Below are 13,871 nucleotides of genomic sequence, written 5' to 3'. Positions count from 1 at the left end.
ATGATGAAACACCATCATCAATGTTGGCAAGTATTGACAGGTATATGATGAAACACCATGATCAATGTTGGCAAGTATTGACAGGTATATGATGAAACACCATGAGCCATGTTGGCAAGTATTGACAGGTATATGATGAAACACCATGATCCATGTTGGCAAGTATTGACAGGTATATGATGAAACACCATGATCAATGTTGGCAAGTATTGACAGGTATATGATGAAACACCATGATCCATGTTGGCAAGTATTGACAGGTATATGATGAAACACCATGATCCATGTTGGCAAGTATTGACAGGAATATGATGGAACGCCATGATCCATGTTGGCAAGTATTGACAGGTGTATGATGAAACACCATGATCCATGTTGGCAAGTATTGACAGGTGTATGATGAAACACCATGATCCATGTTGGCAAGTATTGACAGGTATATGATGAAACACCATGAGCCATGTTGGCAAGTATTGACAGGTATATGATGAAACACCATGAGCCATGTTGGCAAGTATTGACAGGTATATGATGAAACACCATGAGCCATGTTGGCAAGTATTGACAGGTATATGATGAAACACCATGAGCCATGTTGGCAAGTATTGACAGGTATATGATGAAACACCATGAGCCATGTTGGCAAGTATTGACAGGTGTATGATGAAACACCATGAGCCATGTTGGCAAGTATTGACAGGTGTATGATGAAACAACATGATCAATGTTGGCAAGTATTGACAGGTGTATGATGAAACACCATGAGCCATGTTGGCAAGTATTGACAGGTGTATGATGAAACACCATGATCCATGTTGGCAAGTATTGACAGGTGTATGATGAAACACCATGAGCCATGTTGGCAAGTATTGACAGGTATATGATGAAACACCATGAGCCATGTTGGCAAGTATTGACAGGTATATGATGAAACACCATGATCCATGTTGGCAAGTATTGACAGGTATATGATGAAACACCATGAGCCATGTTGGCAAGTATTGACAGGTGTATGATGAAACACCATGAGCCATGTTGGCAAGTATTGACAGGTGTATGATGAAACACATTGAGCCATGTTGGCAAGTATTGACAGGTGTATGATGAAACACCATGATCAATGTTGGCAAGTATTGACAGGTGTATGATGAAACACCATGAGCCATGTTGGCAAGTATTGACAGGTATATGATGAAACACCATGAGCCATGTTGGCAAGTATTGACAGGTATATGATGAAACACCATGAGCCATGTTGGCAAGTATTGACAGGTATATGATGAAACACCATGAGCCATGTTGGCAAGTATTGACAGGTGTATGATGAAACACCATGAGCCATGTTAGCAAGTATTGACAGGTATATGATGAAACACCATGAGCCATGTTGGCAAGTATTGACAGGTATATGATGAAACACCATGAGCCATGTTTGCAAGTATTGACAGGTATATGATGAAACACCATGAGCCATGTTTGCAAGTATTGACAGGTGTATGATGAAACACCATGAGCCATGTTTGCAAGTATTGACAGGTGTATGATGAAACACCATGAGCCATGTTTGCAAGTATTGACAGGTATATGATGAAACACCATGAGCCATGTTGGCAAGTATTGACAGCTATATGATGAAACACCATGATCCATGTTGGCAAGTATTGACAGCTATATGATGAAACACCATGATCCATGTTGGCAAGTATTGACAGGTATATGATGAAACACCATGATCCATGTTGGCAAGTATTGACAGGTATATGATGAAACACCATGATCCATGTTGGCAAGTGTTGACAGGTATATGATGAAACACCATGATCCATGTTGGCAAGTATTGACAGGTATATGGTGAAACACCATGAGCCATGTTGGCAAGTATTGACAGGTGTATGATGAAACACCATGAGCCATGTTGGCAAGTATTGACAGGTGTATGATGAAACACCATGAGCCATGTTGGCAAGTATTGACAGGTATATGATGAAACACCATGAGCCATGTTGGCAAGTATTGACAGGTATATGATGAAACACCATGAGCCATGTTGGCAAGTATTGACAGGTATATGATGAAACACCATGAGCCATGTTGGCAAGTATTGACAGGTATATGATGAAACACCATGATCCATGTTGGCAAGTATTGACAGGTATATGATGAAACACCATGATCCATGTTGGCAAGTATTGACAGGTATATGATGAAACACCATGATCCATGTTGGCAAGTATTGACAGGTATATGATGAAACACCATGATTTCATCGTTGGCAAGTATTGACAGGTATATGATGAAACACCATGATCCATGTTGGCAAGTATTGACAGGTATATGATGAAACACCATGATTTATCTTGGCAAGTATTGACAGGTATATGATGAAACACCATGATCCATGTTGGCAAGTATTGACAGGTATATGATGAAACACCATGATCCATGTTGGCAAGTATTGACAGGTATATGATGAAACATCATGATCCATGTTGGCAAGTATTGACAGGTATATGATGAAACATCATGATCCATATTGGCAAGTATTGACAGGTATATGATGAAACATCATGATCCATGTTGGCAAGTATTGACAGGTATATGATGAAACACCATGATCCATGTTGGCAAGTATTGACAGGTATATGATGAAACACCATGAGCCATGTTGGCAAGTATTGACAGGTATATGATGAAACACCATGATCCATTGTGGCAAGTATTGACAGGTATATGATGAAACAACATGATCCATGTTAGCAAGTATTGACAGGTATATGATGAAACACCATGAGCCATGTTAGCAAGTATTGACAGGTATATGATGAAACACCATGAGCCATGTTGGCAAGTATTGACAGGTGTATGATGAAACACCATGAGCCATGTTAGCAAGTATTGACAGGTATATGATGAAACACCATGAGCCATGTTGGCAAGTATTGACAGGTATATGATGAAACACCATGATCCATGTTGGCAAGTTTTGACAGGTATATGATGAAACACCATGAGCCATGTTGGCAAGTTTTGACAGCTATATGATGAAACACCATAAGCCATGTTGGCAAGTATTGACAGGTATATGATGAAACACCATGAGCCATGTTGGCAAGTATTGACATGTATATGATGAAACACCATGATCCATGTTGGCAAGTATTGACATGTATATGATGAAACACCATGATCCATGTTAGCAAGTATTGACAGGTATATGATGAAACACCATGATCCATGTTAGCAAGTATTGACAGGTATATGATGAAACACCATGAGCCATGTTGGCAAGTATTGACAGGTATATGATGAAACACCATGATCCATGTTGGCAAGCATTGACAGGTATATGATGAAACACCATGATCCATGTTAGCAAGTATTGACAGGTGTATGATGAAACACCATGATTCATGTTGGCAAGTATTGACAGGTGTATGATGAAACACCATGTTCCATGTTGGCAAGTATTGACAGGTGTATGATGAAACACCATGTTCCATGTTGGCAAGTATTGACAGGTATATGAAGAAACACCATGATCCATGTTGGCAAGGATTGACAGGTATATGATGAAACACCATGATCCATGTTGGCAAGTATTGACAGGTATATGATGAAACACCATGATCCATGTTGGCAAGTATTGACAGGTGTATGATGAAACACCATGATCCATGTTGGCAAGTATTGACAGGTGTATGATGAAACACCATGATCCATGTTGGCAAGTATTGACAGGTGTATGATGAAACACCATGATCAATGTTGGCAAGTATTGACAGGTATATGATGAAACACCATGATCAATGTTGGCAAGTATTGACAGTTGTATGATGAAACACCATGAGCCATGTTGGCAAGTATTGACAGGTATATGATGAAACACCATGAGCCATGTTGGCAAGTATTGACAGGTGTATGATGAAACATCATGATCCATGTTGGCAAGTATTGACAGGTGTATGATGAAACATCATGACCCATGTTGGCAAGTATTGACAGGTATATGATGAAACATCATGATCAATGTTGGCAAGTATTGACAGGTGTATGATGAAACACCATGAGCCATGTTGGCAAGTATTGACAGGTATATGATGAAACACCATGATCCATGTTAGCAAGTATTGACAGGTATATGATGAAACATCATGATTTATCTTGGCAAGTATTGACAGGTATATGATGAAACACCATGAGCCATGTTGGCAAGTATTGACAGGTGTATGATGAAACACCATGATCAATGTTGGCAAGTATTGACAGGTATATGATGAAACACCATGATCAATGTTGGCAAGTATTGACAGGTGTATGATGAAACATCATGATCCATGTTGGCAAGTATTGACAGGTATATGATGAAACATCATGATCCATGTTGGCAAGTATTGACAGGTGTATGATGAAACACCATGAGCCATGTTGGCAAGTATTGACAGGTATATGATGAAACACCATGATCCATGTTAGCAAGTATTGACAGGTATATGATGAAACATCATGATTTATCTTGGCAAGTATTGACAGGTATATGATGAAACACCATGAGCCATGTTTGCAAGTATTGACAGGTGTATGATGAAACACCATGATCCATGTTGGCAAGTATTGACAGGTGTATGATGAAACACCATGAGCCATGTTGGCAAGTATTGACAGGTATATGATGAAGCATCATGATCCATGTTGGCAAGTATTGACAGGTATATGATGAAACACCATGATCCATGTTGGCAAGTATTGACAGGTATATGATGAAACACCATGAGCCATGTTGGCAAGTATTGACAGGTGTATGATGAAACACCATGAGCCATGTTGGCAAGTATTGACAGGTATATGATGAAACATCATGATCCATGTTGGCAAGTATTGACAGGTGTATGATGAAATACCATGATCCATGTTGGCAAGTATTGACAGGTATATGATGAAACACCATGATCCATGTTGGCAAGTATTGACAGGTATATGATGAAACATCATGATCAATGTTGGCAAGTATTGACAGGTGTATGATGAAACACCATGATCCATGTTGGCAAGTATTGACTCGTGTATGATGAAACACCATGATCCATGTTGGCAAGTATTGACAGGTATATGATGAAACACCATGAGCCATGTTGGCAAGTATTGACAGGTATATGATGAAACACCATGAGCCATGTTGGCAAGTATTGACAGGTATATGATGAAACACCATGATCAATGTTGGCAAGTATTGACAGGTGTATGATGAAACATCATGATCCATGTTGGCAAGTATTGACAGGTGTATGATGAAACATCATGATCCATGTTGGCAAGTATTGACAGGTGTATGATGAAACACCATGATCAATGTTGGCAAGTATTGACAGGTGTATGATGAAACACCATGATCAATGTTGGCAAGTATTGACAGGTATGTGTATGATGAAACACTATGATCAATGTTGGAAAGTATTGACAGGTATATGATGAAACACCATGATCAATGTTGGCAAGTATTGACATGTATATGATGAAACACCATGAGCCATGTTGGCAAGTATTGACAGGTATATGATGAAACACCATGAGCCATGTTGGCAAGTATTGACAGGTATATGATGAAACATCATGATCCATGTTGGCAAGTATGACAGGTGTATGATGAAACACCATGATCCATGTTGGCAAGTATTGACAGGTGTACGATGAAACATCATGAGGCATGTTGGCAAGTATTGACAGGTGTATGATGAAACATCATGATCCATGTTGGCAAGTATTGACAGGTGTATGATGAAACACCATGATCAATGTTGGCAAGTATTGACAGGTATATGATGAAACACCATGATCAATGTTGGCAAGTATTGACAGGTATATTATGAATCACCATGAGCCATGTTGGCAAGTATTGACAGGTGTATGATGAAACACCATGAGCCATGTTGGCAAGTATTGACAGATATATGATGAAACATCATGAGCCATGTTGGCAAGTATTGACAGGTGTATGATGAAACATCATGAGCCATGTTGGCAAGTATTGACAGGTATATAATGAAACACCGTGAGCCATGTTGGCAAGTATTGACAGGTGTATGATGAAACACCGTGATCCATGTTGGCAAGTATTGACAGGTGTATGATGAAACACCATGAGCCATGTTGGCAAGTATTGACAGGTATATGATGAAACATCGTGATCCATGTTGGCAATTATTGACAGGTATATGATGAAACACCATGATCCATGTTGGCAAGTATTGACAGGTATATGATGAAACATCATGATCCATGTTGGCAAGTATTGACAGGTGTATGATGAAACACCATGAGCCATGTTGGCAAGTATTGACAGGTATATGATGAAACACCATGATCCATTGTGGCAAGTATTGACAGGTATATGATGAAACACCATGATCCATGTTAGCAAGTATTGACAGGTATATGATGAAACACCATGAGCCATGTTAGCAAGTATTGACAGGTATATGATGAAACACCATGAGCCATGTTGGCAAGTATTGACAGGTATATGATGAAACACCATGAGCCATGTTGGCAAGTATTGACAGGTATATGATGAAACACCATGAGCCATGTTGGCAAGTATTGACATGTATATGATGAAACACCATGATCCATGTTGGCAAGTTTTGACAGGTATATGATGAAACACCATCAGCCATGTTGGCAAGTTTTGACAGCTATATGATGAAACACCATGAGCCATGTTGGCAAGTATTGACAGGTATATGATGAAACACCATGAGCCATGTTGGCAAGTATTGACATGTATATGATGAAACACCATGATCCATGTTGGCAAGTATTGACAGGTATATGATGAAACACCATGATCCATGTTGGCAAGCATTGACAGGTATATGATGAAACACCATGATCCATGTTAGCAAGTATTGACAGGTGTATGATGAAACACCATGATTCATGTTGGCAAGTATTGACAGGTGTATGATGAAACACCATGTTCCATGTTGGCAAGTATTGACAGGTGTATGATGAAACACCATGAGCCATGTTGGCAAGTATTGACAGGTATATGAAGAAACACCATGATCCATGTTGGCAAGGATTGACAGGTATATGATGAAACACCATGATCCATGTTGGCAAGTATTGACAGGTATATGATGAAACACCATGATCCATGTTGGCAAGTATTGACAGGTGTATGATGAAACACCATGATCCATGTTGGCAAGTATTGACAGGTGTATGATGAAACACCATGATCCATGTTGGCAAGTATTGACAGGTGTATGATGAAACACCATGATCAATGTTGGCAAGTATTGACAGGTATATGATGAAACACCATGATCAATGTTGGCAAGTATTGACAGTTGTATGATGAAACACCATGAGCCATGTTGGCAAGTATTGACAGGTATATGATGAAACACCATGAGCCATGTTGGCAAGTATTGACAGGTGTATGATGAAACATCATGATCCATGTTGGCAAGTATTGACAGGTGTATGATGAAACATCATGACCCATGTTGGCAAGTATTGACAGGTATATGATGAAACATCATGATCAATGTTGGCAAGTATTGACAGGTGTATGATGAAACACCATGAGCCATGTTGGCAAGTATTGACAGGTATATGATGAAACACCATGATCCATGTTAGCAAGTATTGACAGGTATATGATGAAACATCATGATTTATCTTGGCAAGTATTGACAGGTATATGATGAAACACCATGAGCCATGTTGGCAAGTATTGACAGGTGTATGATGAAACACCATGATCAATGTTGGCAAGTATTGACAGGTATATGATGAAACACCATGATCAATGTTGGCAAGTATTGACAGGTGTATGATGAAACATCATGATCCATGTTGGCAAGTATTGACAGGTATATGATGAAACATCATGATCCATGTTGGCAAGTATTGACAGGTGTATGATGAAACACCATGAGCCATGTTGGCAAGTATTGACAGGGATATGATGAAACACCATGATCCATGTTAGCAAGTATTGACAGGTATATGATGAAACATCATGATTTATCTTGGCAAGTATTGACAGGTATATGATGAAACACCATGAGCCATGTTTGCAAGTATTGACAGGTGTATGATGAAACACCATGATCCATGTTGGCAAGTATTGACAGGTGTATGATGAAACACCATGAGCCATGTTGGCAAGTATTGACAGGTATATGATGAAGCACCATGATCCATGTTGGCAAGTATTGACAGGTATATGATGAAACACCATGATCCATGTTGGCAAGTATTGACAGGTATATGATGAAACATCATGATCCATGTTGGCAAGTATTGACAGGTGTATGATGAAACACCATGATCCATGTTGGCAAGTATTGACTCGTGTATGATGAAACACCATGATCCATGTTGGCAAGTATTGACAGGTATATGATGAAACACCATGAGCCATGTTGGCAAGTATTGACAGGTATATGATGAAACACCATGAGCCATGTTGGCAAGTATTGACAGGTATATGATGAAACACCATGATCAATGTTGGCAAGTATTGACAGGTGTATGATGAAACATCATGATCCATGTTGGCAAGTATTGACAGGTGTATGATGAAACATCATGATCCATGTTGGCAAGTATTGACAGGTGTATGATGAAACACCATGATCAATGTTGGCAAGTATTGACAGGTGTATGATGAAACACCATGATCAATGTTGGCAAGTATTGACAGGTATGTGTATGATGAAACACTATGATCAATGTTGGAAAGTATTGACAGGTATATGATGAAACACCATGATCAATGTTGGCAAGTATTGACATGTATATGATGAAACACCATGAGCCATGTTGGCAAGTATTGACAGGTATATGATGAAACACCATGAGCCATGTTGGCAAGTATTGACAGGTATATGATGAAACATCATGATCCATGTTGGCAAGTATGACAGGTGTATGATGAAACACCATGATCCATGTTGGCAAGTATTGACAGGTGTACGATGAAACATCATGAGGCATGTTGGCAAGTATTGACAGGTGTATGATGAAACATCATGATCCATGTTGGCAAGTATTGACAGGTGTATGATGAAACACCATGAGCCATGTTGGCAAGTATTGACAGGTATATGATGAAACACCATGATCCATGTTGGCAAGTATTGACAGGTATATTATGAAACACCATGAGCCATGTTGGCAAGTATTGACAGGTGTATGATGAAACACCATGAGCCATGTTGGCAAGTATTGACAGATATATGATGAAACATTATGAGCCATGTTGGCAAGTATTGACAGGTGTATGATGAAACATCATGAGCCATGTTGGCAAGTATTGACAGGTATATAATGAAACACCGTGAGCCATGTTGGCAAGTATTGACAGGTGTATGATGAAACACCGTGATCCATGTTGGCAAGTATTGACAGGTGTATGATGAAACACCATGAGCCATGTTGGCAAGTATTGACAGGTATATGATGAAACATCGTGATCCATGTTGGCAATTATTGACAGGTATATGATGAAACACCATGATCCATGTTGGCAAGTATTGACAGGTATATGATGAAACATCATGATCCATGTTGGCAAGTATTGACAGGTGTATGATGAAACACCATGAGCCATGTTGGCAAGTATTGACAGGTATATGATGAAACACCATGATCCATGTTGGCAAGTATTGACAGGTATATGATGAAACACCATGATCCATGTTAGCAAGTATTGACAGGTATATGATGAAACACCATGAGCCATGTTAGCAAGTATTGACAGGTATATGATGAAACACCATGAGCCATGTTGGCAAGTATTGACAGGTATATGATGAAACACCATGAGCCATGTTGGCAAGTATTGACAGGTATATGATGAAACACCATGAGCCATGTTGGCAAGTATTGACATGTATATGATGAAACACCATGATCCATGTTGGCAAGTTTTGACAGGTATATGATGAAACACCATCAGCCATGTTGGCAAGTTTTGACAGCTATATGATGAAACACCATGAGCCATGTTGGCAAGTATTGACAGGTATATGATGAAACACCATGAGCCATGTTGGCAAGTATTGACAGGTATATGATGAAACACCATGATCCATGTTGGCAAGTATTGACAGGTATATGATGAAACACCATGATCCATGTTGGCAAGCATTGACAGGTATATGATGAAACACCATGATCCATGTTAGCAAGTATTGACAGGTGTATGATGAAACACCATGATTCATGTTGGCAAGTATTGACAGGTGTATGATGAAACACCATGTTCCATGTTGGCAAGTATTGACAGGTGTATGATGAAACACCATGAGCCATGTTGGCAAGTATTGACAGGTATATGAAGAAACACCATGATCCATGTTGGCAAGGATTGACAGGTATATGATGAAACACCATGATCCATGTTGGCAAGTATTGACAGGTATATGATGAAACACCATGATCCATGTTGGCAAGTATTGACAGGTGTATGATGAAACACCATGATCCATGTTGGCAAGTATTGACAGGTGTATGATGAAACACCATGATCCATGTTGGCAAGTATTGACAGGTGTATGATGAAACACCATGATCAATGTTGGCAAGTATTGACAGGTATATGATGAAACACCATGATCAATGTTGGCAAGTATTGACAGTTGTATGATGAAACACCATGAGCCATGTTGGCAAGTATTGACAGGTATATGATGAAACACCATGAGCCATGTTGGCAAGTATTGACAGGTGTATGATGAAACATCATGATCCATGTTGGCAAGTATTGACAGGTGTATGATGAAACATCATGACCCATGTTGGCAAGTATTGACAGGTATATGATGAAACATCATGATCAATGTTGGCAAGTATTGACAGGTGTATGATGAAACACCATGAGCCATGTTGGCAAGTATTGACAGGTATATGATGAAACACCATGATCCATGTTAGCAAGTATTGACAGGTATATGATGAAACATCATGATTTATCTTGGCAAGTATTGACAGGTATATGATGAAACACCATGAGCCATGTTGGCAAGTATTGACAGGTGTATGATGAAACACCATGATCAATGTTGGCAAGTATTGACAGGTATATGATGAAACACCATGATCAATGTTGGCAAGTATTGACAGGTGTATGATGAAACATCATGATCCATGTTGGCAAGTATTGACAGGTATATGATGAAACATCATGATCCATGTTGGCAAGTATTGACAGGTGTATGATGAAACACCATGAGCCATGTTGGCAAGTATTGACAGGTATATGATGAAACACCATGATCCATGTTAGCAAGTATTGACAGGTATATGATGAAACATCATGATTTATCTTGGCAAGTATTGACAGGTATATGATGAAACACCATGAGCCATGTTTGCAAGTATTGACAGGTGTATGATGAAACACCATGATCCATGTTGGCAAGTATTGACAGGTGTATGATGAAACACCATGAGCCATGTTGGCAAGTATTGACAGGTATATGATGAAGCATCATGATCCATGTTGGCAAGTATTGACAGGTATATGATGAAACACCATGAGCCATGTTGGCAAGTATTGACAGGTGTATGATGAAACACCATGAGCCATGTTGGCAAGTATTGACAGGTATATGATGAAACATCATGATCCATGTTGGCAAGTATTGACAGGTGTATGATGAAATACCATGATCCATGTTGGCAAGTATTGACAGGTATATGATGAAACACCATGATCCATGTTGGCAAGTATTGACAGGTATATGATGAAACATCATGATCCATGTTGGCAAGTATTGACAGGTGTATGATGAAACACCATGATCCATGTTGGCAAGTATTGACTCGTGTATGATGAAACACCATGATCCATGTTGGCAAGTATTGACAGGTATATGATGAAACACCATGAGCCATGTTGGCAAGTATTGACAGGTATATGATGAAACACCATGAGCCATGTTGGCAAGTATTGACAGGTATATGATGAAACACCATGATCAATGTTGGCAAGTATTGACAGGTGTATGATGAAACATCATGATCCATGTTGGCAAGTATTGACAGGTGTATGATGAAACATCATGATCCATGTTGGCAAGTATTGACAGGTGTATGATGAAACACCATGATCAATGTTGGCAAGTATTGACAGGTGTATGATGAAACACCATGATCAATGTTGGCAAGTATTGACAGGTATGTGTATGATGAAACACTATGATCAATGTTGGAAAGTATTGACAGGTATATGATGAAACACCATGATCAATGTTGGCAAGTAATGACATGTATATGATGAAACACCATGAGCCATGTTGGCAAGTATTGACAGGTATATGATGAAACACCATGAGCCATGTTGGCAAGTATTGACAGGTATATGATGAAACATCATGATCCATGTTGGCAAGTATGACAGGTGTATGATGAAACACCATGATCCATGTTGGCAAGTATTGACAGGTGTACGATGAAACATCATGAGGCATGTTGGCAAGTATTGACAGGTGTATGATGAAACATCATGATCCATGTTGGCAAGTATTGACAGGTGTATGATGAAACACCATGATCAATGTTGGCAAGTATTGACAGGTATATGATGAAACACCATGATCAATGTTGGCAAGTATTGACAGGTATATTATGAAACACCATGAGCCATGTTGGCAAGTATTGACAGGTGTATGATGAAACACCATGAGCCATGTTGGCAAGTATTGACAGATATATGATGAAACATCATGAGCCATGTTGGCAAGTATTGACAGGTGTATGATGAAACATCATGAGCCATGTTGGCAAGTATTGACAGGTATATAATGAAACACCGTGAGCCATGTTGGCAAGTATTGACAGGTGTATGATGAAACACCGTGATCCATGTTGGCAAGTATTGACAGGTGTATGATGAAACACCATGAGCCATGTTGGCAAGTATTGACAGGTATATGATGAAACATCGTGATCCATGTTGGCAAGTATTGACAGGTATATGATGAAACACCAGATCCATGTTGGCAAGTATTGACAGGTATATGATGAAACATCATGATCCATGTTGGCAAGTATTGACAGGTGTATGATGAAACACCATGATCCATGTTGGCAAGTATTGACAGGTATATGATGAAACATCATGATCCATGTTGGCAAGTATTGACAGGTGTATGATGAAACACCATGAGCCATGTTGGCAAGTATTGACAGGTGTATGATGAAACACCATGATCCATGTTGGCAAGTATTGACAGGTATATGATAAAACATCATGATCCATGTTAGCAAGTATTGACAGGTGTATGATGAAACATCATGATCCATGTTGGCAAGTATTGACAGGTGTATGATGAAACACCATGATCCATGTTGGCAAGTATGACAGGTATATGATGAAACACCATGAGCCATGTTGGCAAGTATTGACAGGTATATGATGAAACACCATGAGCCATGTTGGCAAGTATTGACAGGTATATGATGAAACATCATGATCCATGTTGGCAAGTATTGACAAATGTATGATGAAACACCATGAGCCATGTTGGCAAGTATTGACAGGTGTATGATGAAACATCATGATCCATGTTGGCAAGTATTGACAGGTGTATGATGAAACACCATGATCCATGTTGGCAAGTATTGACAGGTGTATGATGAAACACCATGATCCATGTTGGCAAGTATTGACAGGTATATGATGAAACACCATGATTTATCTTGGCAAGTATTGACAGGTATATGATGAAACACCATGATTTATCTTGGCAAGTATTGACAGGTATATGATGAAACACCATGATCCATGTTAGCAAGTATTGACAGGTGTATGATGAAACATCATGATCCATGTTGGCAAGTATTGACAGGTATAT

The sequence above is a fragment of the Mya arenaria genome, chromosome 16 (assembly GCF_026914265.1).
Source record: "Mya arenaria isolate MELC-2E11 chromosome 16, ASM2691426v1".
NCBI lineage: Eukaryota > Metazoa > Mollusca > Bivalvia > Myida > Myidae > Mya > Mya arenaria.
This window is presented reverse-complemented; position numbering follows the sequence as displayed.